At 36.5% G+C, this 23335-nt stretch overlaps 1 non-coding gene across 1 annotated transcript; it reads left to right on the top strand.

Annotated features, from left to right (window-relative positions):
- Positions 1-21374: 21374 nt before the first annotated feature.
- LOC141662885 (small nucleolar RNA R71) lies at positions 21375-21481 on the top strand. The gene has a single exon (XR_012550987.1). It is a non-coding gene; the product is annotated as a small nucleolar RNA R71 (small nucleolar RNA).
- The last annotated feature ends 1854 nt before the right edge of the window (positions 21482-23335 follow it).

Here is a 23335-nt window from a genome sequence, read left to right as displayed (position 1 = left end):
AAGCTCTTCTCAATCAGGAACATACAACGCTGATACATGGGGAGCTTCACATGGATATGATAGCATAAGTGCAGGGGGGGCATCAGGAAATGAGACTGAACTACTAAGTGCTGTAAAATGGACAAAAGATCATACACCTGATCTTATCATAGGAGATCCTAAGGCTGGAGTCCAAACCAGAAGTACAACTGAACATGAATGTCTCTATCACAACTTCCTTTTTAAGGGGGAACCAAAGAAAGTAGAAGACGCACTCAAGAATGCTGATTAGATTCAAGCAACGTAGGAGGAGTTAAATGAGTTTGAAAGGAATGAAGTTTGGAAACTGGTTCCAAGGCCGAAGAACAAATCAGTGGTTGGCACAAAATGGGTTTTTAGGAACAAGACAGATTCAGATGGCATAATAATCAGGGAAAAAGCTAGACTAGTTGCAAAGGGCTATTCGCAACAAGAAGGTATTTATTATGATGAGACATTTGCTCATATGGCAAGACTGAAAGCTATTTGAATTTTCTTAGCATATGCTGCACATAATAAATTCAAGGTCTTTCAGATGGATGTCAAGATTTCTATTGGAAATGGAAAGTTATAAGAAGAAGTATATGTTGAGCAACCACCTCGCTTCATTTATCCAAAATTTCATGATCACGTGTACAGACTTGACAAAGCTTTATTTGGACTCAAACAAGCACCAAGGGACTGGTATGAAACACTTGCTAAATTTATGATTGAAAGTGGTTTCAAAAGAGGTATTATTGACAAAACTTTGTTTTACATAAATAAAGGTAGTGATCTGCTTTTGATGCAAATTTATGTTGATGATATTATTTTTGGGTGTACTAACAACAAGTTGTGCAAGCAATTTTCTGATCTTATGAAGTCGAGGTATAAAATGAGTATGATAGGAAAGTTGACTTACTTTCTTGGACTACAATTTACACAAACTAATGAGGGAATTTTCATTAATCATTCTAAGTATACAAAGAATTTATTAAAATAATTAAATATGCAAGAAAGTTCAACTGCTGCAACTCCAATGGCCACTGCTATGAAGTTAGATCCAGACCAAGGTACACAAACTGATGTTGCTGTCTATAGAGGTATGATTAGTTCATTACTTTATCTAACTTCTAGTAGACCAGAAATTATATATGCAACCTGCTTGTGTGCAACATTTCAGGCCAAGCCCAGAGAATCTCATTTGATTGTTGTAAAGAGAATTTTGAGATACTTAAAGGGGACTCCATCTCTTGGTTTGTGATATACAAGAGAATCAGATTTTAGTCTGGTCGGCTATTTTGATGCAGACTTTGCTGGATGCAAAATTGATAGAAAGAGTACCTCAGGTGGCTGTCAGTATTTGGGTGATAGATTGGTTGCTTGGAAGAGCAAGAAACTGAAATCAATATCTACATATATTGCTGAAGCTAAATATGTTGCTGCTAGCAGTTGCTGTGCTCAGATTCTTTGGATGAGAAATTAACTAATGGACTATGGATTTTCTTATACAAAGATTCTCTGTTCTGTGACAATAAAAGCGTAATTGTAATGACAGGTAATCCAGTACAACACTCACTCACAAAACATATTAGTATTAAATATCATTTTATCAGGGAGCAAGTCAATGAAGGAACAATTGAGCTTCATTTTTTTCCGATTGATCAACAAGTAGCTGATATCTTCACCAAGCCTTTACCAGAAGCAACATTTACAAAATTACTTCATGAGCATGGGATGGTTAGCTATGAAAAGAATTGAGTTATCGGATCCTGACCTTCACATCAGATCTTGATATATTAAATCCTGGTGATGCAATTCTGACATTGGTTGTGAGTATATTATGATTTTGTTCAATTATTTTTCCTAAGTAATACTTAATTTATATTAAGTATATTTGAGAATTATTTTTGTGCATTATTATTGAGTTGTTAGCAGATTGGTTATGTGTAGTAGCATGACTGCTAGTTTTTCGGTGCCGTATCAAATATTCTCCTTGAAAATTATGCATGTTTAACCAGAATTACATATTAATTTTGGTATTCCCCATCATCTTCAATCAGCACATACCTTGTGTATTAGTGTCTTAATGTCTAATACTGATATAAAAACAGAATCATTCTTTTCCAAGACATACACTTTACACGAACTGCTTATTATTGATTCTCACTCTCTCTCTCTCTCTCTCTCTCTCTATCTATCTCTAACTCTCTCTCTCTCTCTCTCTCTGTACAAACTAACTTTTGAATGGCTAACACTGAGTCTTCTTTTTCGCTCTCTGCGATTAAGTATGTGTTTCAACACAAGACTTTTCCGGCTAATATCTTTTAAGCCCCTTTGCACGAAACTGATATTCTTGATGTTTTCAGAGTAATTCAGGATTTTTAGCCCAAAGTGATATTGGGTATGCTCTCACTACTCCTTCTAGACTTTGCTTTAAACAAATTATGCAGATTTGGGAGAATTCGACAGTTGATGCTGAGAAAGGGGTTATTTTATTCACGTACAAAAATCAGGAATATGAGATCAATGCAATTATGCTTGAGGCAGCTTTAAAATTGCCTGCATTGAATGGCATGATTCCAGTTGTGACTCCCACTGCAACCCTCTTTGACTGGGTCAGAGAGATTGGTCATGTTGTGTACTTGATGATCACTTAAACAAAATGTCTAAGTAGATTTTACTTAGTGAAATTATGTAGCACTCGACGGATAAGAGTTTTAGTCCCGACGGATAACTCATTATAGTCCCGACGGATGATTAACTTATTATCCATCGAGTGAGTAGCTTATGTAATAATAAGTTTGTAGCACAGTGATGTATGCACCTTTGTATAGAATCTGTAGTAGCATATAAGTCATGTTGACTTCAACTAGATATGCAGAATAGGTTGATTAACTGTACATAAGCAATGTCTTGTAATTCTGTATAAGTAAAATGAAGTCAAGTACCAAAATAGCTACCGACGGATGATTAACAAAGCTTCGACGGATGATCAAATGACTATCAACGGATGTTTAACATAGCAGTCGACGGATGATCAATTAAGTCATCGACGGATGATCTGAAAGTCGACGGATGATCATATCAAGATTCAAACATCAGTTGAACAGTGAAAGCTGACACACAGTCGTCGAGTTGGATACAAACACATTGTGGAAGCCCATTAACTGGGTAATAGAGGACGAAAAACAGCAAAGATCAAGACTGTTAGATTTTATATTTGTTCAGTTCTTTTGACTTTGTAATCTTGGTAATATATAAACCAAGAGAGTAGCAAATAGGAAAAAAAACTGAGATAGCTGAGAAACATAAAAAACAGAGAAATCTTTGTAAGCACAATCTTTAGCATTTCTTGTATTCTCAGTAGTTCTATTTTGTAAGCAGCTATGAGCATTTCTGCACACAGAGTCCTCTCGATATATTATATATATCTCTGGTGGAATTGTTTAAATCCACCAGAAAGTTTTTAAAGACTCTTGTTTTTAATTACTTATGTTTTGATTCATTCAAGTTTACATTCCGCATTGTGCTAATCAAAACAAATATATCCATAATCGAGTTGAACATTTTTATTTCAAGAAAAAGGTTCAAGAATTCCATTTAACCCCCCTTATGTAATTCTTGCTATATTGTTAAGGGACTAACAATTGGTATCAGAGGAAGCTCTTAGTCTACAAAGAGTTTAAAGATCAAAACAATTCAGCAAGATGAACAAGAAAGATGTTGGAGTCAAGATTCCTTTTCTTGATAAAGATAATTACCATCATTGTAAGGTAAAGATGCATCTTCATATGCTTTCTCAAGATGAGGCCTATGTAGACTACATAGAAAGAGGCCCTCATGTTCCAATGAGAGCTGCAACAGGAAATGAACCATCTCTTCCAAAGCCAAGGCATAAATGGTCTGATCCTGATATTGAACAAGTCAAGAAAGATAAAAAGGCCATGAACATTTTGTTCAATGGTGTTGATGTAGACATGTTTGATAACATTATCAACTGCAAGACTGCCAAGGAAGTTTGGGACACAATACAGATAATCTGTGATGGTACTGAGCAAGTAAGAGAAAATAAAATGCAGCTCCTGATTCAGCAATATGAGCATTTTCACAATGAAGAAAGTGAGTCACTCACTGATATTTTTAGTAGATTCCAAAAGCTACTAAATGCTCTTAAATTGCATGGAAGAGTCTATCAGACTAAAGACTCCAATCTGAAATTTCTCAGATCTCTTCCAAAGGAATGGAAACCAATGACAGTCTCATTGAGAAACTCACAAGATTATAAGGAGTTTACTTTGGAGAGACTGTATGGCATTTTAAAGACCTATGAGCTTGAAATAGAGCAGGATGAAAAATGGAGAGAGGAAAGAAGAAAGGAGGATCCATTACACTAGTTGCTGATCTGGTAAAGGAGAAGGAAGTGAAGATGGAAGCTGTGGAATCAACTTCAAAGGCCTGTGAAAGCAAGGGTAAAGGGCTAGCTGCAGAAAATGAAGATTCATTGAGCCAAGATGACATGGAGGACATTGATGAGCACCTAGCATTCCTTTCAAGAAGATTTGCCAAGTTCAAGTTTAAGAAGAACTTTGGAGCTGCCAAGCCAAATAGAAACATGGTGGATAAATCAAAATTCAAGTGTTTCAAATGTGGCTTGGCAGGGCATTTACAAATGAGTGTAAAAAGTCAGATTCCATTAAGAAAAGATTTGAGTCTGTAGATTACAAGCAAAAATACTTTGATCTACTCAAACAAAAGGAAATGGCTTTTATTACACAAGAGAATGACTGGGCAGCTGATGGCTTGGATGAAGATGAAGATGTCAGCTATGTCAATCTAGCCCTTATGGCCAAGTCTGATGAAACAGAGACAAGTTCCTCAAGCAATCAGGTAATCACTACAAACCTTGCATATTTATCTAAAGCTGAGTGTAATGATGCAATAAATGACATGTCTACAGAATTGTATCATTTGCGTGTTAGACTTAAGTCCCTCACTAAAGAAAATGCTAAAATCAAAGAAAACAACTTGTTTTTGAGTGAGAGGAATAATGTGCTTGAGTCTCAGTTTTTTGAGTTTGAGAAACTAAAAATTGAGTGTAGAATTGCCAAAGAGAAATTAACTGAGTCCTTGACAAAGGAAGAAATTTTAAAAAAGCAGCTCGATCGTGAACAAGAGGTGATTAAAGCATGGAAAACATCCAGAGATGTTCATGCTCAAATCACCAAGGTTCAAGGAATTGAGTCTTTTGTGATGAAGCCTGGAAAAAGAATAAGGAGAAACTAGAACCTATTTTGGTAGATGGGTTGCTGACAGATGTAGACTCGACGGATTGTGGCGCCCTCCAAACCCGGGTCAGAAGTTTGGGGTCCACACACACACCTTATTTATAACCTGCTTATAACAATAATAAAGATAATAATAATAATATATGCAGTGACCCTACTTACCAACCACCACGGACCGCAACAGGTTAAAGTATGCACACAAGCCAAACACACTAATATATTACAAACCGTTCAAATCCCAATCATTCGAACTCAAACTGAGTATTAAACTTTATTACAACTTTTACAAACTTAAATTATCCCAAAAGAAGCCTACTAGCTCAGCTTTCTCAACCTGAACCCCTAGCTCTCGCGCTAGACTGGGGATCCTCTTTACCAACTGGTTCCTTTTTAACTGGAAAGAATATAAACAACATTGCACAAATGAGCTAACTAGCTCAGGAAGTCACAATGATAAAACTGAGAATAATGATCATCAAGTGAACATGATTATGATATCAAGTGAACAATGGATTATGATTTAGAATTGGATATTATACTTTTAATTTAAAAACCAAGGTTAGGCTGCTGATCAGTCATGCACTAACCCCGAGCAAGGCACACAACATTGCTCTAACTACTGGATCCAAGGCACACATTGGCCTAACTTGACCATTATATGGTCTGACCATGAATCTGGTCAACAATTTTATAAAAATAGTCCAATTCTAACATAATAACAGAATATACAATAATAAATAATAACCAGAATCAATAACAACAATAAGTGTTTAACAATGAAAGGGTTTTAATCCTTGTAAGGGTCAATAAGTCAATTTAAAAGCTTGGATGCTGGGTAATGAAGAACTGGATAACAGAGGAATCAACATTTCAGGGTTTCAAAGATTTGGGCTTTTAAAGCATAGGATGCAATGATTGAGTATACAAGTAATTCAGTTTAGTATTTGGGATTTTGTTTGCATGTATTTGTAAAGTAGTATCGTATGCTTGAGATTCGTGTTTGGGTACAGTATAATCAATGGTCTAGAAAGAATAAGGTTCATGGCTCAAGAACAATAACTGGAATCAGGGTTTGGGTTTCAGTGCTTCAAAGCACTTGCAATATCAACAAGACTATCAAGTACTACAATATCTCGAGAAAGTTCAGAACACTTGCCTGGTATTAGCTTACTACACTGCACTCGCTTCCAATTACAACCGTCTTACTCCTTAACTATTTGTTTCCCTTTTCTACGCCTTGCCTCTTCTGCTCACATATCATAAGCATCTATCAATAATCGACTCATAGAATTCAATTCAACACATACTTCTATCTACCCTTCGCTTTACCCAAATCCGATTAACGGATTAAAAGTTACGCAATAATCAGTAAACATCGAATATATAAACCGACAGTCAACCAACATATCACATATAACACATAATACGTCACATAATCAATGACATATCATTTATAAAGACATTTCGGGTCATAAATAGGCTTTCTGGTATTTAATATGATTTTTAAAACATTTTTCGGAATTAAAACGGGTCGTTGGATCAATTTCGGATTAATAAACAGGGTTCGGTTGGCCAATTCTGGTTCCGAAATAATTTTAGAATAATTATCGAGCCTTGGAAATAATTTAAAATAATATTTTACAACTCGAAACTATTTTTCGGAATTTTTAAATCATTTTTAAATAATTAAATCTAATTAAATAATTAATTAAAATCAATTAATAATTAATTAAATCAATTAATCAATTAATTTTTGAATTAATTGACCAATTAATCAATTAAAAATTAACTAAAATTAATTAACTAATTAATTCAGATTTATTTGTGAATTAAAAATAATTTTTGGAATTAAAATAATAATTTTTAGAATTTTCAGAAATTAAAAATGAATTTTTATAATAAAAATAAATAGGAAATAAGATTTTTAAACATTTTATAAACAGGAATCCTAAATTTGCAAAGTCTGGAAACTTCAGGGACCTAACTGTATCGTCCCCAAAAGTTCAGGGACCAAACTGCAAATATTACAGTCCAGTCGCCGGAAAACGTCGGGGGTGGCCGGAAAACACGTTCTCGGCGTCCTCACCCCACCAACACCTCCAGATCATATCTATACTTTACCAGGAACACAACCAAGCCAACAAATCGTTCTAATCATCTCTGAGTTGGCCGAAATTTGGCCGTAAAGTTTGCCAGTTTCCGGCGAACTTCGGAAATATTCAAAATACAACTCCCTTCTCTACAGAACTCGGTGATTCATGAAATTTATACGAATGGATTGCAAATTTCACAGAGAACACAACCCACTATATCACAACGTCAATCTATTACAGAATAAGAAACCCCCAAATTTCAATTAAGAACATTCATACGGGTTATAAACCCTAATTTTGAAATTCGAAAATCAAACTCAAATTTGAACATGTTATTGAACTCCAAATCAGACGTATAATATACCAAAATCATCAGGAAAACAAGCTCTACAACATACAATCATCAAATCATACAAACAATCATCCGAACAAAAATTCATATTTTTAATAAAATAAATTCGAAAATAATTAAATTTTTAGAAATTAAACCTTTGATTCTGCAGGTGTATGGATTACAGATTCTGATAGAGCTTCTCAAGACCTTCAAATCCAGTACTCGAGCTTTTCAAAAAAAGATCAATAACACCTTCAAAAGTTGGTTTGATTCTTGAAACAGTTTATGAATATAGGATTTTTCTCTGTAAAATTATATATTTATCTGTCTGCAAATGATTTTGATACGAAATAAAATACGGAAAAAGGCTATTTATATTTACGGAAAATTAGTATCTCGTTGGATCATTTCGGATATAAAACGGTACGTTTATTTGTAAAAACTGATCCAAACGGTATCAGTTTTCGGGATAATTATCCAAATCAGTACAATTTGTACTGCGGTCTTGGTCTCAGCGCCTAGTTACACATACTACGAAGTGATAATTGGGATAGTTTAATAAAAAGCTCCCGTTTATCGAAAATACGGGTTTTATTGATTTACCTAAACGAATATTGTATCGAAAATGTTGCGCCGGGACCCGCGTTGGACAAACCGTACACCGGATCGAAAAAGTCGAAACATGGAATATGTTCGGAATATTATAATTAGGTTAGGAAGGAGTTCTCGGAAGAGTTTCGGGTTCCAAAAACGTAACAACGGGTGACGTCGGTTGGTTCCCGTTTTTATAAAATAGATTTTAATTACCCGGAAAAAGATTTTATAAATTTCATATGATTCTTATAAATCCATAAATCTACATAAAAATAATTAAGAAGATATGACAATTATTTATATTTTATTTTGGACATATAAAAATTAAAATACTCAATTAATATTATTTTTGAATATCCAAGTACAGATAACACTTAACAATTAACTCACAGAATAGATACTGAACACACATAATAATTATTTAATAGCAAAAATAATTACACGATATATCCCAGATATTACACGGATGATGAGGACTATCCGTCGGATAACAAAAAGTGTTATCCGTCGAATGATAAAAATCCTCATCCGTCGGCTGTAAGCAAACCCATTAGCAAAGCCAAATTAATCAAGCTAAATGATAAGTATTGTTCTGTTTCCAAGAACTTTGTTTCAGGAGAGTCAAGTCAAGCCAAGAAAGGGAAGAAGGCTAATGTTGGTCACATGACTGTCAAACAGTTAAGTGACAGACTTGAGAAGATAGAGGTAAAAACAGAGACTAAAAGGAAAAACAATAGGAATGGTAAAGTAGGGATTAACAAACATAATAACTACACACCTGACAAATATGCTCCTAGAAAAATCTGTGTCAAGTGTGGTAGTGTAAATCATTTGTCTGTTAATTGCAAATCTGCCATGCCTACTCCCATGTCTGTTCAGCCTCAATTCTCTAACATGAATGCCATGCCTCCCATGCCTGTTAATGTTATGCCTAAACAGAACATGAATGCACAGTTTGCTAATATGCCATTTGCACCTAATCCATATTATGCTGCATACAATATGCCTCAAATGCCATTTAGCATGCCTTACTGGAATAACATGTTTGCACCAAGCATGCCATTTCCTGTTAGCCATAACATGCATGATAATTCTGTTGCATCTAGTGGTTTCAAAGGCCCAACCCAAATGACTAAGGAAGAATCTGAAATTCCTAAGTCAAATGAGTTAAGACCTAAGAAACAGAAGAAGAAAGCTAACAAGGCAGGACCCAAGGAAACTTGGGTACCAAAATCAACTTGATTTGATTTTGATGTGTGCAGGGAAACAGAAGGAATCTTTGGTACTTGGATAGTGGTTGTTCAAGACACATGACTGGTGATTCTACCCTGCTCACAGAGTTTGAAGAGAGAGCTGGCCCAAGTATCACTTTTGGAGATGACAGCAAAGGTTATACTGTGGGATATGGCTTGATTTCAAAGGACAATGTCATTATTGAAGAGGTTGCCTTAGTGGATGGTCTCAAACACAATCTGTTGAGTATCAGCCAGCTTTGTGACAAAGGCAACTCAGTAACCTTCAACAAAGAAACCTGTGTTGTGATTAATAATCAAAACAACAAAGTGGTTCTCACTGGTGTGAGAAGAGGAAATGTGTACCTAGCTGACTTCAACTCAACTAAAGCAGAATCTGTAACTTGTCTTCTTAGTAAAGCAAGTCAAGATGAAAGTTGGCTATGGCACAAGAAGCTATCCCATTTGAACTTCAAGACCATGAATGAGCTGGTAAAGAAAGAGCTAGTTAGAGGCATTCCTCTGGTGGAGTTTACAAAGGATGGACTGTGTGATGCCTGCCAAAAAGGGAAGCAGATTAAAGCATCATTCAGGAAGAAACTTGATTCAGCAATTGAAGAGCCTCTGCAACTGCTTCACATGGATTTGTTTGGACCAGTCAATGTATTGTCAATTTCAAAGAAAAGATTTTGCCTAGTAATTGTAGATGATTTCTCAAAGTTCTCTTGGACCTATTTCCTAAAGTCCAAAGATGAGGCTAGTGAAATCATCATCAATCACATAAGGCAAGTTAACAATCATCCTGATTTCAAAGTTAGAAGAATCAGGAGTGACAATGGAACTGAGTTCAAGAACTATGTCATGAGAGTATTTTGTGAGGAAAATGGGATCTTGCATGAGTTTTCAGCAGCAAGGACTCCACAACAGAATGGAGTAGTGAAAAGAAAGAATAGATCTCTTATTGAAGCTACAAGGACAATGCTTGAAGAATTAAAATTACCAACTTATTTCTGGGCTGAAGCTGTAAACACTGTATGCTACACTCAGAACATCTCTCTGATTAATCAAGCAAGATGCATGACACCTTATCAATTGTTCAAGAACAAGAAGCCAACTCTAAACTTTCTTCATGTCTTTGGCTGTAAATGCTATATTCTGAGAAATAAAACTGATCAAAATGGGAAGTTTGATGCTAAAGCAGATGAAGGAATTTTTGTTGGATATGCTGTTGGTAAAGCATACAGAGTCTACAATCTAAGAACCAACATTGTTGTTGAATCTATACATGTTGTGTTTGATGATAAAAAGATTGAAGGACTAAAAGATGGAGATTACCATGAAAGCCTCAAATTCGACAATGTTGAGATGGTCAGTGATGAAAGTGATGATGAGAGTGATTAAGAAACAGTGTCTAAGGATAATGCAGACAAATCTACCACAAATGAAGCACAAAACTCAACATTCGTCGAGTTACATAATGCTTCATCCGTCGGAAGGCAATCTGTATTATCTGTCGGAAGATAACCTGCCTCATCCGTCGATGCTCAAAATTCACCATCCGTCGGGTTATTAAAAGGAGCAGGAAGTTAAGGCAGATCACCCATAGAAAGTACCCCTATCTCAAATCAAAGATCCACAAACTCAAGGGGAGTTTCTAGCAATCAAAACTCAATCACACATCAAGACAACTTTGAGGTCTCTTCATCTAGGGCTAATCTACCTCAACCAAGAAAATGGACAAAAGATCACCCCTTTGAACTGATTATTGGTGATGTTTCTTCCAGAGTTCAAACCAGGAGAGCAACTCAAGAAGAATGTCTATACAGCAGCTTCCTGTCTAAGGAAGAACCAAAGAAGGTAGAAGAAGCCTTGTTAGATCCTGATTGGATTTTAGCTATGCAGGAGGAGCTAAACCAATTTGAAAGGAATAAAGTATGGAAGCTGGTACCCAAGCCTACAGGAAAGAATCCAATAGACACCAAATGGGTATTCAGAAACAAGATGGATGAAAATGGAATAGTAGTAAGGAACAAAGCAAGATTGGTTGCTAAAGGCTATTGTCAGCAAGAACGGATAGATTTTGATGAAACATTTGCTCCTGTTGCAAGACTTGAAGCCATCAGAATCTTCTTAGCCTATGCAGCCCATGCCAATTTCAAGGTCTATCAAATGGATGTCAAAAGTGCCTTTCTGAATGGAGATTTGGAGGAAGAAGTGTATATAAGTCAACCTCCTGGCTTTGAAGATCCAAATTTCCCAGAGTATGTCTATTATCTACTGAAAGCACTTTATGGACTGAAGCAAGTACCTAGAGCCTGGTATGACACTTTATCAAAGTTCCTTTTGAAAAATCACTTCACAAGAGGTATTGTAGATAAAACTTTATTTTTCAGAAATGTTAATGGCTCTAGCATACTTGTTCAAATTTATGTAGATGATATTATTTTTGGCTCTACAGATGAGAAACTTTGTAAAAAGTTTGCCAAACTGATGCAAAGCAAGTATGAAATGAGTATGATGGGAGAACTAACTTACTTTCTTGGTTTACAAGTTAAGCAAGTTAGTGATGGAATATTCATTAGTCAAACTAAATATATTTTTGATCTTTTAAAGAAGTTTGATCTAATGGATTGCACATCTGCAAAAACTCCCATGGCCACTACAACTAAGCTTGAACTAAACACTACTGAAAAGTCTGTGGATATTTCAAGTTATAAATGCATGGTTGGCTCACTTCTGTACTTAACAGCTAGTAGGCCAGATATAATGTTTGCTACATATTTGTGTGCTAGATTTCAGGCTGATCCTAGAGAGTCTCACTTGATAGCTATTAAGAGAATTTTGAGATATCTCAAAGGAACACCAAAACTTGGCATTTGGTATCCTAGAGATTCTGGTTTTGATCTAACTGGTTATTTAGATGCAGATTATGCAGGTTGCAGAATTGATAGAAAAAGCACAACAGGAACCTGTCAATTTTTAGGAGACAAGCTTGTGCTCTGGTTCAGTAAAAAGCAAAATTCAGTTCTACTTCTACAGCTGAAGCTGAATATATTGCTGCTGGCAGTTGATGTGCACAGATTTTATGGATGAAAAATTAATTGCTAGACTATGGTTTGTAAGTTGAAAGGATTCCTATTTTCTGTGACAACACAAGTGCAATTGCCATCACTGAAAATCCAGTGCAACATTCAAGGACAAAGCATATAGACATCAAGTACCATTTCATAAGGGAACATGTAATGAACGGTACTGTAGAGTTACATTTTGTTCCAAGTGAGAAGAAACTTGCAGATATTTTTACCAAGTCACTGGATGAATCCACCTTTTCTAGGTTGGTAAGTGAGTTAGGTATGCTTAATTACTCTTAAATTTATCTGAACTATTTTGCAAGTTGAAAAGTAACCAGAAATTTAACTGATTTTTACTCTTGGATGAAATTTTGGCTAAGTCAAAATTTGCATCTCGACGGATGACCATTATCCATCGAGTTGAGTCATCCGTCGATATACAAATTGTAAATAAAAATCAATTATTTTTTCTGGAATCTTTTCAAATTCGACGAATAACAGTTTACCCTCATCCGTCGAAGTGTCTAAATCTTAACCGTTAATTCACTGAACATTATCCATCGAGTATACTTACAGTTTGTAAGCATTACACGACGGATAATGAGTGGAATTTTTACAGTTTATTTCTAAAATGGCTATTTTAGGCAATTTCTATTGGGTGATTTACTTCTCTTTATTACTTTATCCGTTGATTTTGAGTAAAGTATAAAAGATTATTTCATTCTAATCATTTTCTTTTATCATTCTCAAATTCAACTGTGTTATTTCATTCTCTCTCAAGCAAAAATCCTCTTTCTCTTCAAGCTTTTCTTCTCTAACAATGGCACCCGTAGTAAAGATCATGTCACAGACTGGGTTCATATATGAGAAGAACAACTTCACTGCTTTGGTCAATAAGGGTATTCAGCAATCAGAAGACTATCATAAGATGATGGACTTCGTGAAGAACTGCAAGTTAAGTTTTGCCATGCTGGAATCACCCATAATTTATTATGAAGTTGTTGAAGAGATGTGGACAACAGCAATCTACAACTCTACTGACAAAACCATCACTCTGACCATCAAAGGTAATGAATTCTGTATCAATAGTGATGTAATAAAAGCATGTTTCAAGATTCCTGATGATAATGTAACTGCACCACACACTGACACTGATATTGTCAATATGCTCAATTCCATTCATTATGCACTTCCTACTACAAAACTAAGTGACATTAGGAGACTAGGTCTTAGGAAGGAATGGAGTTACATGTGTGATGTTATAACTAAAGTCTTTTCTGGAAAAATCAGTAATTTTGATTCTGTGAACATTTCCATGCTTAACATGCTATACATGCTAGTTATAGACAAATTTTACAATTTCAGTGACCTTATTGTGTATGAGTTAGGTTTTAAATTAGGTGACTTAGCCAAAAGAGGAAAGAATGTTTACTATGCTAGATTTTTTATGCTTTTGACTAACCATCTTTGTCAAGAGATTGTGCTTGAGAACCCAAACAACAAATTAGCTTGTTGGGTTCAAGAGAGAAGAATCATTGCAGACTTGAACAGAGCCAACCATCACAGGGATGTGCCAATGTCCTATTTTCCTGTAATGCTAACACCTAAGGTAAGTGAGGTAAGTTCATCCATACCCTCAACTATTCCAATCTCTTCTATTTCTTTGACTTCAGGCATAGTTATGGCAACTGTGACAATGACCAAATAGTTGCCTACCAAAGCTGCTAAAACAACTGCAATTTCTAAATCCAAATCAAAGAAAACCCCCTCTGGTATCTCTCAAAAGGTACTAGTTGAAAAATCTACCAAAGCCAAAGAGGGGAGTGTGAAGGAGGGTAAGATAGGTGAGAGAAGGGGTGAACATTAAAGAAACCCCAAGGATAAGGTTGGAGAGTTGAGTAAATCCCAGCCTAGCCACACTGCAGTTTCCCAACAAACTACAGTGCTTAAAAAGGACAAAAGCTCACTTCTAGATGCATCATCCCAAAAGGATGTGGCTATTGAACAAAGCTCTCATCCAAGAGCAAGGCCAAGAGGGTTAGGGACACAAGCTCACCTCAAACTTACACTAGAAAGAAGAAATCCAAAACAACTGGGGATGCACAGGGCACACACTTAGTGCAAAATGGTGCTAAAGACACAGTCCCTGCACCTTCTCAAATTCAGATTGATGTGGCTCCAATAAATGTGGAGTCACAGCAAAAATCTCTCATTATAGAAGCCACTGAAACACAATACTCCCCAACTAACTCACTGGAAGTGGACATGATAAACACTTCATTTCCTGATTCCCCTTCTTTAACTCTGTTGGGGAAGCCAAAATCTAGTGCAAGTGAGCATCATCTTTTAGATGATTTGTTGGCTCACTTGCCAATTCTTTCAGATTCTATTGTGACATCTGTGCCTCAAATAACTTCAATCAACATAGAGTCAACAATAGTTTCTCTTCCCACCTCATTCATTTCTACTCTCTCGATGGATATTGCTCATCCGTCGAGTAGTGATTGTATCCCGACGGATAAGCTTAACAGCAGTTATCCGTCGGATAGCTTTACCACTCACCCGACGGATATCACTTATCCGTCGAGTGTCTCTGCACAACTTCAAACTTCAATAATTTCAAGTGCAGAAGATTTAGTGGTAATACAATCACTCTTAGGACTGAGAAAGGAGAGTGCATTGAGTGAGAGGCTGGGTTGCTCCCAGGCAAAAGGAGAGGAAAAGAGTGAATCTCAGCAATCCATTCATTCAGGATTGGCAAAAGTGAGTGAGAGGAGTCCCACCTTAGTAGGTGAAGGTGAGGGTGTGAGGGTGGGGAGCCAGGGTGACACCCTGATGCAACAAAAGAGAGAATATGAGAGAAAGGCAGGTACTGGAGAAATACGGATGGAACTAGCCATTGCTGGTGAGTCAATGATTGTGGATGATGCTGAAAAGGAAAGACAATTTCAGCAACATTACAAAGCTGTAATTGATAACATTTCCTTGGATGCTGACACTTTTACTCACCCTATTTCAGCCTATCAATTGTTGGCTACTCAGGGCAATGTGGAGGCAGAGTAGAATTTGAATTTAGTGCACACCACAAAATCTCTTCAAAGAGATAAAGCTGTTGTGAACAGAATGCCTTCTCAAGCTGGAGAGCCATCTGAAGAATTTGGAGTAAATTCTGATGATGATGACTCTGGTTCTTTGGATGGAAGCATGAACTTAGAGGGAGCTAAAGGCCCAAGTTCTGCTTTAAGTTTACCTGAATAGGCATGGGCAAAGGAATCTACACCAGGACAATTTGAGGTGTCTTTGGTCAAACAAGTAATAGCTATTCAACAGGCCCTTCAGGAAACTTCAGATGCTGGTACCAAGGCTGTTCTCCAAGCTCACCTGGACTCTCTACATCTAATGAAGATCCAGCACTTAAGACAGAATCTCAGTGTGGATGAATTGAAAAGGGATATAGCTGACTTGAAGACCTATAACTCTGAGAAGCTGGATTCAGTAATGCCATATGGTACCATACAAGATCTATTACTGAGATTAAGGAGAGAATCAGATTCTGACAAGAAGATAGCCAAGCTGGAGAACAGAGTTCAAGTTATTGAGAATTCAGTGGCTCTACTTCTTCAAAATCAACAGACTCAGATAAATCTTCTTATGCAACTGGCTAAAGTACAAGGCCTAACTCCTCCACTTGATGATAACAAAACGGGGGAGAGAGAATCAAGTAAGGGGGAGAAAGGACCAACTGAGGGGGAGAAACTTCTAGTTCAAATCAGCAAAGTAATTGTACCTTCAATTACTATCTCCAAGCCACCAGTTGCAGATGGTATAGATCTTATCAATGCAATAGAAGAAAATTTGAAAGATGCTGATAAAAGAAAGTTGACTTTGATCAACTGGAAAAAGATTGACGAGGACATACAGAAAAAGTTTGAATTAGTCAAGGAACCAGCTCAGTCAGCCATCCATCACTCTCATGTCAAGCCAATCAGTGTGAATGAGATGAGCATGAACTATCTGGAGAAAGGACAATCATCCTGCATCAAGACTATAAAGGCTGAGATAATTCTTAAACCAAGGGCAAACTATCCAAAGTCATCTTTGAAGAACCCTATGGATACTGTGTATGAGACACCCAAGCCTGATGAAAAGAAGCTTCTGTCAAGATCTATTTTCTTCTACAAAGATCCAGCTGATTCAACCTCAAGAAAGAGAATTGCAAAGATATTCATAAATGGGAAGGAAATTTGTGTGGTAGCTGGACATCCACAATTTGCTCATGCAAAGAAAGAAGAAAAAGCCTGATTGAAGCAAGAAAAGAGGCAAGCTGCTCTAGATGCAAAGAAGTCTAAACAAAAGAAAGAACAGTTTGCTATCTTGGCCAAGCTACAGGCTGTGAATTCTTCTCAACAAATTCCCTCTTAATCATCTTAAGCTACTGAATCAAAGAAGAAGATTGAAGAACAGAAGAAATCCCCAAGAAAGAAAGAACTGGCTAAAAGAACAAAAAGGAAATTGGATGTTGTTGACAAGGAATTGGAAGATCAATTTCCTAAGGAATCCACTCAAGCTAAAACTCAATCATCAAAGCCCTCTGTGGTATTTGAAGATATAAGGGTGGTGGACTCCTACAGGAACATACATGGAGAGCCTATTGTGCCAAAGGATGAGCCAATAGAGTGGGACAAATTACCAATTCCTGACTTCAACTTACGAATTCTTACTAAGCCAAGAAGGACAAAGTCAAGGGCAGTCAAGAAAGTGAAGTTGTCACCTCTCAAATCCAAGTCAGTAGTCAAAGCTCAACCCAAGGTCAACAGGGGAGACTACTTGTACTTATGTGACATAAAAGAATTCTCAGATCTAAACCTTTATCTGGAGGACCTGGATGAGGTAAGGGCAATTGATGCATACAGAAACCTACCTGAAAGGTTGGTGTTCAAGTACAAAGGAGGAAGGGAGATTCAGTGGGCTCTTCACAGGATACTTCAAGAAAGCCAAGCTGTGTTGATCAAAGTCTATTCATCCTTCAAGAAAAACTTTGGGTTCAATGTAACTGCAAGAAGATTAGTATTGAAGAAGATTGAAGAGCTAAGGAGTGTTAGAGCCAAAGATGCACTTCCCAAGACTCTTATCATCCCATACACAGGGAGAAGAGTGCATCTAAGGCCCTACTGGTTGATGGAATTCATGGATGACAAGGGTGTGAGAAGATTCTTCAGATTAGAAGACCAATTGAGTATCTCTAGCAATGAGACTCTCTTGGAGATGCAAGAAATGTTAGATCTCTCAGAATCTGATGAATTAGAATTCCACAGGCAGCTCCAGAATCAAATTGAAGAAAACAATAGAAAGCGTGGAAGAAGATCCAGACCTTCAAGAAAATAGAAAAAACTGCTCAGGCTAGAGGAGCATCTTGAACTGACTGTGAGCCAAACCTTGAAAGAAATATGTCCTAAGTCCAATCATGTATTAGGATTTAGGAATAACTTTTATGTAATCTGTTTTGATTTCATTAATATTAATAAAGACTTGTTTTGTTTTTATTACGGGCTTTATCTATTTAAGTGTTTAAATAAGATATACCATAGTTTAGAGTAAAGCTTTTTATGGATTATGATGAGATCATAATAGTGAGACCTAAAAAGATGATAACTCTAAACTTATATAGTTCCTGGTCATAGGATTACTAACTGGTAATTAATAATCCGCAAAGATCGGTACATACTATGCTTGCTTCATTATGAAGGATGTCTGTTCTCATAGACATTTGTGTGGTGACACTATAGCTAGTATGTAGGTGCTTATTATGGAATAAGTTCACTGAACATGACTCGCATAGCTGAACAACTGATGGAGTTCACTCACGTGTCAGCAGTTGTTCACATAGTGATAGTTGTACAAGTATCCTTAGACTTGAGGTCATCATAGTCATCTTGTGTACACTGAACTATGCTTTGGTTTAGTTCTTAGTCTCCAGGGACAATTATTAGGGCTCTTCTGGGTATAGGAATTTGTACACGAAGATAGTGTATGATCAATAAAGGATCTACCCCTTCCAGTGAAGGAAGCGAATGTTCAAGGCTGATCCACTTATGCTAGTTCAGGAATCTCTGGCCAGAGTAAATGAAATTAGAAAGGAGTTTCTAATTTGCATAGAACTACGCATAGTAAATGGTAAGCAAAGTGATTGAATTAGATAGGCTTGACACGAGATCCATGCCTTGTATTTAATCGGGACATTGTAGGGTAGAAGGAGTTTATTGTACGGTAACTATTCACTGAATAGGTTCTTGGTATTCAAAGCAGTGAATTCATATTATCTGGATAGTCGCGATATGCTGAGAAGTATCCCTCACGATGTAGAATAAATGTGATTAATTAATTAATTATATTTAATAAATTAGAGAATTTATATAAATAATGATAAAATAGTTTTATTATTAATTATTTCTACTACCGGCTTAATATTGAACCTACAGGGTCACACCATAAAAAGAGAATGATTTAATGGTGGAGGAATTAATTAATAATGGCTAATAATTATTTATTTATGAAATAAATAATTAATTGGCAAATTTAATAATTGATTAAATGAGATTTAATTGATTATAAATTAATTAAGAAAAGTTCTTAATATTATTAATTAAGGATTTAATTTTTGGAAATTAAATCAAGAGAGAGAATTATTTCTAAAGTGTTTAGAAAAAGGATTAATAATTAAAAGGTGTGTTGGTTTATAATAAAGTCGGTTTGTCGTTCTTGTTTTCAATCCTTAACCTTGAAAAAATCCTGAGTAGTAGTAGTTCGGGTTATTTATTTTATTTATATTATACTTGTTCAGGTTTAATGAGTAGTTAGCATTGAACGATAGCCATATCATTGTTGTATAAGTACATAAATTGAAGTTAACCTAAACAAGTCTCTATGAGAATGAACTAGAATGAATTCTATATTACTTGTGAACGCGTAAACTTGCGTGTAAATTTAGCGCGTATTTTCGTCTTAACAAGTTTTTGGCGCCGCTGCCGGGGACTCGGTGGTAATTATTAGTTTATGTGCTTGACATCAGTGGTCGTTAAAGTTCACTGACTCAGATTATTTTACTTTCACGGTTTACTTTTTTGTGTTTCAGGTACTCATTACAATGGGAGATCCAGCAACACCAAAGAAACCGTTGATAGATTTTTCTCAACCCAAGATCAATGACATTAAATCTAGCATTTTCAGGCCAATGATGCCATCTAATACCTTTGAAATCAAGCCTGGCACGATTCAATGGATACATAATTCAGTCCAGTTTGGGGGTTCACCTATTTGTTAACTTCAATGGATACGCCATCTTAAGGTGATGGTGTTAACCTGTTCGTTAACCTCCCTCTTGCCTGGATTGACTTCTGTATCACTAGAAAGCATTTCTGGTAGTTGATTCAATATGGCGTTAGCAATTTGCCCTATCTGGTTCTCCAGAGTCTTGATAGAAACGACCTGGCTTTGGCATATAAGAGCCTGGGTTTTGCACATAAGCCTCAACTCTTCTAATTCAGATTTTTCTTTTGAAGATTAACCTGCACCATGAGTTTGTTGTTGAAGTTGGAGTTGTTGTCTTGGTGCATATTACGGTCATTGAAAACCAGGAAGGATGAATTGCTTTGATGTATACTGCTAATAAGGTTGTTGCATCACACTCTGATTTTTGCTCCAGCTGAAGTTAGGATGATTCCAATTGTTAGGATGATAAGTGGCTAGAACTAGTTGTTGCGATCTCTGAAAGTTGCTCACAAACTGAGCTGATTCATAAGATATAGCACAATGCTCCGTCGCATGCGCACCTGCACACAGCTCACAAATACTGGTTATCTGATTAACACCATACCTTTGAAATCAAGCCTGGCATGATTCAATGGATACATAATTCAGTCCAGTTTGGGGGTTCACCTATTTGTTAACTTCAATGGATACACCATCTTAAGGTGATGGCGTTAACCTATTCGTTAACTTCCCTCTTGCCTGGATTGACTTCTGTATCACTAGAAAGTATTTCTAGTAGTTGATTCAATATGGCGTTAGCAATTTGCCCTATCTGGTTCTCCAGAGTCTTGATAGAAACAACCTGGCTTTGGCATATAAGAGCCTGGGTTTTGCACATAAGCCTCAACTCTTCTAATTCAGATTTTTCTTTTGAAGATTAACCTGCACCATGAGTTTGTTGTTGAAGTTGGAGTTGTTGTCTTGGTGCATATTGCGGTCATTGAAAACCAGGAAAGTTGAATTGATTTGATGCATACTACTAATAAGGTTGTTGCATCGCACTCTGATTTTTGCTCCAGCTGAAGTTAGGATGATTCCAATTGTTAGGATGATAAGTGGCTAGAACTGGTTGCTGCGATCTCTGAAAGTTGCTCACAAACTGAGCTAATTCATAAGGTATAGCACAATGCTCCGTCGCATGCGCACCTGCACACAGCTCACAAACACTGGTTATCTGATTAACACCATAGTTAGCCAGAAAATCGATCTTCATAGACAACACCTTTAGCTGAGCAGTGATAGCCGTAGCTGTATCCACTTCCAGAACTCCTGTTACCTTTCCCTGTGGCAATCTTTGAGTTGGATACTGATATTCATTAGCAACCATAAGTTCAATTAGATCATAAGCTTCCTCATAGCTCTTTGCCCATAATGCTCCACCTGATGCTGCATCAAGCATGGGTCTAGACTATGCTCCTAAACCATTATAAAAGCAATTGATGATCATCCAATCGGGCATTCCATGATAAGGACACTTCCTAAGCATCTCCTTATACCGCTCCCAAACTTTACATAGAGATTCCCCTGATTGCTGCGCAAAATGAGTAAGAGCATTCCTCATTACAGCTGTTTTTGCTATAGGGAAGAATTTAGTAAGAAATTTCTGAGCAAGATCTTTCCAAGTAGTAATCGAACCAGCTGGTAGAGAGTGTAACCGGCACTTAGCCTTGTCCCTCAAAGAGAATAGGAATAGTCTCAGTTTCACCGCATCCTCAGACACACCATTGAACCTGAAGGTGTCGCAGATCTCTATGAAATCCCTAATATGCATATTTGGAGATTCCGTTGGAGAACCCCCAAACTAGACTGAATTATGTATCCATTGAATCATGCCAGGCTTGATTTCAAAGGTATTAGCTGCGATCGCTGGCCTGATAATGCTAGATTAAATGTCATTGATCTTGGGTTGAGAAAAATCCATCAACGGTTTCGTTGGTGCTGCTGGATCTCCCATTGTAATGAGTACCTGAAACACAAACAAGTAAACCGTGAAAGTAAAAGAATCCGAGTCAGTGAACTTTAACGACTACTGATGTCAAGCACATAAACTAAAAATTAACACCGAGTCCCCGGCAGCGGCGCCAAAAACTTGTTAGGATGAAAACACACGCTAAATTTTCACGCAAGTATACGCATTCGCAAGTAATATAGAATTCTTTCTAGTTGATTCCCACAGAGACTGGTTTAGGTTAACTTCAATCTATGCACTTATGCAACAATGATATGGCTATCATTAAATGCTAAGACAAATAACAAGTTGGGTTTTGATTAAACTAAGAGATTATACTAACTAACATTAACTAAGAAAATTGAGGTTGAATTACTTATATGAGACAAACATGGGGTTCTAACTTCATTACTACTTCATTCAAAGTCATTTTTCTTAACCTTAGCATGTAATGGTGATGACAATTAATCAGATAATACGAAACTAGTAAACACCAACTTTCGTTGTATGAATACCCTACTACCAGACATCCACAAAAGAGATAGAAGATGAATATACACCAGTTATGTTGAGACCCTATATGTCTATAGAATTTGACAACATAAAGGTTTAGTGAATAAGTTATCTATCGTGATTACATAGGGCAAGTAAGATGGTTAAAATTACCGACGAACCATGTATAATAAATACATAAACCTATGCTAGAATGGCTAGTTCTAAACCTCTATATTCACTTTCGCTTCAATAAAGATTAACATGCTATCTTCAATGTTAGCTACGCACATAAGACAAATAAGCACAACCAATACTAGGATATCAATCAATCACCACACACCATGATATTGAACAAATTACCTAAAGAAATCCATAAGTAAATCCGTTAGAATCCCACGATAATGATTAGTTCATAATCGAACTCATCGTCACCATGAGTTCCAATGAAAACATGATAAAAAAATATAAGAGTATTAGGGTTCAAAGACAAATCGAAAACAAGCATCCAAAGTATCAGCTATATTAAAGAATACGAAAGTCTTCTTCTCCGTAGCCGTCTTTTGCTCTCTAGGTCTTCGTATTGCTCTCCCCTCACTCCTCATTTTTAAAAACGTCTTTTTATTGATATATATATAGGGTCTAGGATGACTAGGACTCTCAAAATCTTTAATTTCGACTAAAATCAGGATTCTGGTGTAGAAACAGGGCGCGGGCGCGCTGGTTCTAGCGCGGCCGCGTTGGCCTTCTGAAAATTTTCTGACAATTCTTTTTTGGCTGTCTCTTGAGTTCTTCTCGTCATAATTAGGCGATTCAACTACCCACGCGAAGCTAACGAGATTCTCTACAACTTGAGAATGGCATAGGCTTCCAATTCTGATCATTTTTCAGCATATTCCTTTGAAAAGCTTCTTTCTTCCTCAACTACTACCTGCAATGCAATCACACAAAATACATCAAAAATACCAATAACTTGAG

Source organism: Apium graveolens, chromosome 5 (assembly GCF_009905375.1).
Source record: "Apium graveolens cultivar Ventura chromosome 5, ASM990537v1, whole genome shotgun sequence".
Taxonomy (NCBI): domain Eukaryota; kingdom Viridiplantae; phylum Streptophyta; class Magnoliopsida; order Apiales; family Apiaceae; genus Apium; species Apium graveolens.
The sequence above is the reverse complement of the archived record's forward strand: the minus strand, read 5'-3'. Positions and strand labels throughout refer to the sequence as shown.